The sequence below is a fragment of the Ixodes scapularis genome, unplaced genomic scaffold (genome assembly GCF_016920785.2).
Source record: "Ixodes scapularis isolate PalLabHiFi unplaced genomic scaffold, ASM1692078v2 PGA_scaffold0__279_contigs__length_252992795, whole genome shotgun sequence".
In the NCBI taxonomy this organism is placed as follows: Eukaryota; Metazoa; Arthropoda; class Arachnida; order Ixodida; family Ixodidae; genus Ixodes; species Ixodes scapularis.
In genome coordinates this window covers 146051707-146058314 of record NW_024609835.1, presented here as the reverse complement: position 1 = coordinate 146058314, position 6608 = coordinate 146051707, and the positions used below count along the sequence as shown (strand labels likewise).

At 43.4% G+C, this 6608-nt stretch overlaps 1 pseudogene; it reads right to left on the bottom strand.

The window, feature by feature from the left end:
* Positions 1-5370: 5370 nt before the first annotated feature.
* On the bottom strand, positions 5371-6195 carry LOC120836785 (annotated as a pseudogene).
* Positions 6196-6608: the final 413 nt, after the last annotated feature.

Sequence of the window (6608 nt, the reverse complement as noted above, 5' to 3'; positions counted from 1 at the left end):
TCCAGAGACTATGGGTTTTATACTGGAGGAGAAATTATTACAGCACACATATTGTTTACCATTTTCGAAAAAATGATTACAATAAAAGAAGGGCTTGTCCGCGTACTTCACAAAATTGAAGTTTCTATAATAAGAGCTTGTGGTTCAACTAATCAAATGGTTTCGTAAAGTCAATATAAACTACCAAAACTAGTTTTCTATATTCTAGATTACGTAAAATAAATTCCTTTTCTTCGAGCAAGGCAAGCTCAGTGGAACGGCGCTTTCGAAATCCAAATTGGAATTTCGTAATTAGCTGATGCTTATCGAAACATTTTGAGAGCCGTGTATCAATAAGTTTTTTCTAGCCCCTTTGAAAAATACGGGCACGATGGAAACTGGTCTATAATTATTTGTATATTTTTTATCATTTTTATTATACATTAGAGAAACTTTTGCTATCTGCATACCCTCAGGGAATACACCTTCAGATATACATAAGTTAGATATATAAGTCAAATCAGGCATAACTACGTCTAAAACATATTTCACAAGTCTAATGTGTATATCATCTATTTCTCTGCTACGAGTGTTATTTAAATTCATAAATGCTTTAGAAACCTCGAAATCGTCAACCGGATCCAAAAAGATGGAATTTGGACTTCACTTTTCAATATACCTACAAGCATCATCATAATAATTTATATTCACTAAATAAAAAAAGTCAAGTATCTCGGAAAGGTAAGATATGGCTCTGGATAAGACGAGGGATTATTTTTTGCTGAGATAAGGAGATCCAACCCTGTGTACACCATTTTTTTTACACCAAACATTACACAGCATAGCTGTCTCTCTTCCCTCTCCCGTTTTGTGGAGGCAAAGTTTTCACCGCACTGTTGCCTTGCATCTCATATCCGGGTAGGGTTCGGCCTTTCGATTATAAAGGTGCACCTTACGCGCGTGTCCTAGTTCTGTGCTCTGTCGCCGGTCGTCTCTAAGAAGGGATCGGAGTCGATGATTTACGAGGGATATTCGTTCCTTGCTGCACGAAGAATTCAGAACCGCGTACTATCGAGGTGCTGCGTCTGCGGGTGTCGAGGATAAGCAGCAACTCATGAATTCACTCTAAAAAAGCCCGTGCGTCTGCTTTCCCGCACAACACTCGGAGGGCCAATCACCGCACCTTACCCAGGCAGATCAGCGAATGAAGATGCCGAAACATATGTTTAGACCAAAAAACGCAAAAAAACTGAGTTGTGACATTAAGCAATGCAAGCGTGACGTTTTGAATTGCTTAATGTCAGAACTCAGACTGTGTTCTTTAGTGTTAACATATGTTTCGGCATCGTCATTCGCTGAGCTGCCTCCGTAAGTTGCGCTGTTTGGCTCTCGGAGTGTTGTGCGGGAAAGCAGACGCACGGGCATTTTTTAGAGTGTGTGGGGTCAGCTTGGTGGTGGAAAGGGTACGGCTTTATTGTTTCATACTTTATATTTATATTTCACATACATACGAATTTTTATTTAACCGAATTTCTCATTAAAAGACAGCAATCTTGCCTTGAACAAGAAGTTCTTTCAAATTCCCAAAAATTAACGATATCGATCCGAATTTAATGAGCGAATTTAACTTGCGCTGAATACCTCCCTTTAAGAACAAAATAGTCAAATTAACTAGGTTTATTATTTTCGCAATTTCTGTAATGTTGCTTAAAAAGAAACTATTAATGTAGTATGAAAGAATTGAAGTAGCCCGTGCGTAAAAAAGAAATGTACATTTATACGTTACTTGATTATTTTGCATTAGGCAATGGAGGGCAGAATCAGCAATCTGCCAAACATGGAAAAAATGTAGCAGCTTCTGTGATGCCAACAATAACCATGAAATCTGTCCCGTCCAGCGTCAACGAATTAAGAATGAATCACAAGAAAACGACAGGGGATTGAACTCCATTTGCATGGAGTGGGAAGGTTTTATAACACAGGTAGTAAAATATAACGAAGCCAAAAAAAAGCAGGCACTTAAGTACTTGCTGTTGTGACGCTGTGCTATTTTGGCACGTGCTCTTCTGTCGCTGTGCTGTTCTGACCATACTGTTTTGCCGGGTGTTGTTTTCTCACGTGCTGTTCTGTCGCGTTCCCTCATGAGCCGTGGCCTACCAGCGATGTCTTCACACGAAAGCTTTTCTCTATCTCTTTGACCTATCGAGCCCCCTTTGTGCCTTTGTCATGTTACTCGTACGAGGCTTTGTGCCCAGATGGGCCTCGTTTATTTACTGTGATGTCCATTTCGCGATATTTCACCCTGCAAAATAAGTTTCCTTTTTTCTTTCTCTAAGCACTAAAATAAACAAAACTTCTGACACAGGTAATTTCAAAAGTAATAAATAATTTTCTTTAAATTATTGTCTAAAAGTATTTCATTACATTACTAAATTACCAGCCAAAAAATGTAATTCACTACATTACTCATTACCCCACAAAGTAATTTAATTATTGCAATTTCATTACAGTGATGTTGTTACTGCCATCTCTGATTTGAAAGTCGCGTTTTAGCTCGCACCAACTCAAGATGAGAGTACGAGAGCTAGAATGTAGCCATGAGCTGAAATTTTTGTTAAGTACATCTGATGCACAAGAAACAATGCAGAAATGTCATACTAAGCTTAGTGTAAACTTAGTGTGAAATACAATCATAACGAGGCGAGCTCACCTTCTGAGGTACAACATACATTTTCACGAAAGTTGACTATTTTGTAAAACAACGATAGAACCCTTTTGGTTTTGAAGTATAAAATCTAAAAAACGCGTCCACACAATGTAGTGGAAGCTTGATCTTTATGTGAACATACAATTTTCTAAAAAAAGGGTGAACGAATTTAGACGTTGGCTTTCTTCGTAATGTATTTATGAGGCCCGGCGGACACTAGACGATGGAATAATTCCCATGGTAACTTAACTCATAAAATAATAACTGTTAATCAACCTTTTAGTTGTTGGTTTCGGGGGTTAGGCTGTAATTGCAGTACTGAAGGCAATTACTTTTGTTTGAGATAAATGTAAAAGGTTTTACAAGATTATGGTGTTTAAGGTATTAACCGATCAATTTTCGCGTTTCTTCGCCCACTTCAAGCAATTCGCGCAAAAGTGTGACGCAAACCCTGGTCTGAGTGACGCTTAGAAGAGTGACGTAGTTCTTTCAGTAACGTCATAATTTGTGTCGTCGGCGCAACCAACAGGGACACGCTGCCGAGATGTAAATGACGCACTTTAAACACTACGTCGCTCGTCCAGGCGTCATTGAGCTCTATTTTTAAATCGAACGAAAAAACGCGAAAATGTATATATTAATATCTAGATAACCATTATATTATTGCAAACTCTTTTAATTAATTAGGCCATCCCATAGGAATTGCCGTCAATACTTACATTTTTAAACCACCCCTAAAACAAAAATAATAAAAATTGAATGAACCAATTACAGTTAATTCGCCAACTTACCATGGGAATTATTCCATCACAAAATGTCCACAAACCTGATAAATTCATAACGAAGACATGACTTGTGTCACTCTCACTCCTTTAATATAAATAATGTTCCGAATTAAAATCAACCAACCTCTATAGCGTAAATATATTTAATAACTTTATGGTCTGTTAATACTTTCTCCGAAGTACGTCGACTCTCATCGGCTTCTAGATTACTTCGCAGTCGCGAGTTTTCGTCAGTAATTCTTATCTTGACGAACTGCTCTTTTCTTTTCTTGACGCACTTAATTCTTATCTTGACGTAATGCAGCAGACATAAAAAAAGACACCAAAATTACGAGCACAGGATATGTTTATTTTTTGCCACGACACTTTTGTTACTCTCCTTTCATACCTAAATTTTATTTGTTTCTGCGAATATTTAACCAATAAGTATAAAACCGCTTTTTCTTCTTCTTACACTGCATCAATTGCCCAGCACTTGAATAAATCATTCGAACCCAGACACCTTCGTTTCACTCCCTGATACTCACTAAGGGGCTAGATGGCGCATTAAAAAAAGAGGTATGAAGTCACGGAAAGTAGGTGGCTTGCTTCGGAAGTAAACGCTTGACAGGCTTTCCAACTCTTCCATGTCTAGGTGGAAACAGTGCTCGAGCCGCTGGATTTGTTGTTGTTATTTCAAGATGGGGTGCTTGTTTTCCAAAAACAGCGCATGGAGGCCCGATGAAAGCTTGTGGGAAGTTATTTGATCAGTTAAAATTTCAAGGTTTAGATGCCTCATTCAAAATATTTAACGCTGAAGGGGATTATTAGAACCTACTTAAAAACTAAAGAACGCATAAACTAATATAGGGAATGAATGCAGGACGTACACAGCATAGCCGTCTTTGGAGACAGACATATTACTGGTGGATTTACTCACACCGGGCTCGGAGACCATGCTAAACGTCAATTAGCCACCTATATTAAAGTCGGTAATCTTAATAATTGTCAGAATAAAAAAGATATATTTTAAACAGTTAATTTGAGGATATAGTTCTATGCTTTTACATAAAGTCCATCGCTTAGATAAATACTGAAGTTATTTTAAATTAAAATATAATCTTTGGAATTTTGTAGACATAATCCAAGGGCAGCCCTGTAAGGGAAACCGGTGGAAGTCGCCATTCTGAAAAATTTAGGTCAATATTTCGCAGCTCTTCGAAAGTCCATTCCGGCTAACCGTTTTCGAAATTACCTAGATTTTCAGTATTCCAAAATAATGCGCAATATTCAGTATTTCAGTATTCCAAAATAATGCAAAAATTTTTTTTTTTCGAACCTTGGTCGGAGAGCACTGAGTCTGTGCCTCCTGATGACACTCAACTGGCAGTGAGGAGGAAGGCCACGGTTTATATAGGCACTTCCCTCTCTCCCCCTGCAGGCAGGTCCTCAGCCAATCCCGAAGGAGAGTGGGCGGAAATGATGTGCGTTAGGCGTGAGGGCATGTCGGCAGGGTTGTGCGCAGTCGGAAGACACTTGGCCCGAAGATTTTTTTTATTGCAAGAAAGGTCATGACGAGGTACAAAGTCCAAGGCAGGGCACGGAGGTGGCCTCGGGTGATGGCCTGAAGGAGGGCTAGGTTGTCGGTGAAAATCAGTGTCGGGGTCTTTGCGATGAGGGCGGCCAGTGTCCATGCAATGGCCCCACGAAGATAAATTCGGCCGTCGGGAAGAGTCAGTACAGCCAGTGCTGCCGTGGGGGTGACCACTCCAAAGCCGCAGTTGGACAAGGGGAAGGGTGTGGGGCATGGCATTCCAGAGGGCCTGGAAGGTGACGATCCACACTGTGGAGGGTGGCGGAGAAGGTGGCAGTTCGGCGCAGTTTGTTGAGTCCCACATGGGTAGGCGATGAAGAGGATGGTCAGGTGGGACGTCGGTGGTACGTCGCAGGGGAGGAAAAAGTTCGCTCTGGTTGTTCTGGTGGATCACGGGCACGGGGCACTGCTCGACGTCCTCTGTTGCCACGGTTGGCTGCACCACGGCCGCGGGTAGTGGGACGGGACTGGCGGTCCGGTGCTGGAGGGGCGGTTGATGGTGGGGTGAGCGGTGCTCCCAGAAGGTAGGAGGCGCTGGGATCTGCGTATCCTTGGAGGGCGGCTTGCCAGCCGGTGAGGGCGACATGATATAACAATCTAACTCGGTCAAAGATCTTGAGCTTGGCGGATGGACGAAGAGGGGGGACGGTGTCCCACACATGGAGGAAGAACTCGAGAGTCTGGAGCTCCACAACATCCCGGGTACCAAAGTACCGGGACTGGCGGCTGGCTCTTTCGACGTACAAGAGTGCGTTTCTGAAGTCCCGACGGGTCGGGGGGTCACGGGTCGTGAACAGACGTTGTCCACAGGTGCCTGTTCCTGGGCGAGCAGGCCTGAGATGCCGGGGGTAGCCGTGACGATCGCGCCGGGGGGCGTCGTCATCAATGTCAGAGCTGGGGTCGGAGTCTTCTGGAAGACGGGCACGGTAGCGACCGACGGGTTCTTGACTTGAGGGAAATCCTTGGAAGAAGAGGTCTTCTTCGTCGTCCTCGTCCACGGTTGTCTGGATGGGGAGGGGCTAGGCAGGCGGGGGCACACGAGGACGTCTGGCCTGGGGGATCTCCGGGAAGGCTGCCCTAAGGGCACTGGTGAGAGCGGAGACGAGCTCCGCCGCCGGCGGTGGAGGGTTGGAGGGGGTCCGGGTGGCCATCGGGCCTGAAGGTGGGGCGGGGACCGAGGAAAACGGTACCTGACTCTGAGGGCCAGGCGGCGTAGTTGCTGGCTGAGGGCTTCCATTCACAGGTGCTCCTCCGCGGGTAGGTGTTCTAGCCGAGTGTGATCTCAACGATTTCTCGTTCCGCTTTGGGGGCATCGGAATCTTGACGCACGGCAGGACTTGAGGTCTCGATACCGCGGAACCTTGGTTGGAGAGCACTGAGTCTGTGCCTCCTGAAGAATATTCCCTGCCCAATTTTGAGAATCCTGTTCAAACATTTTTTAATCTAACTAAAGTGAGGGAAATGATAGAAACTGTCAAAGTATTGATCTAGAAGTCGCAAAGTTACAACCATTAACCTTAGAGAGTTTAACAAAGCTCTTTCACTGATGAATCTCCTGTTTAAT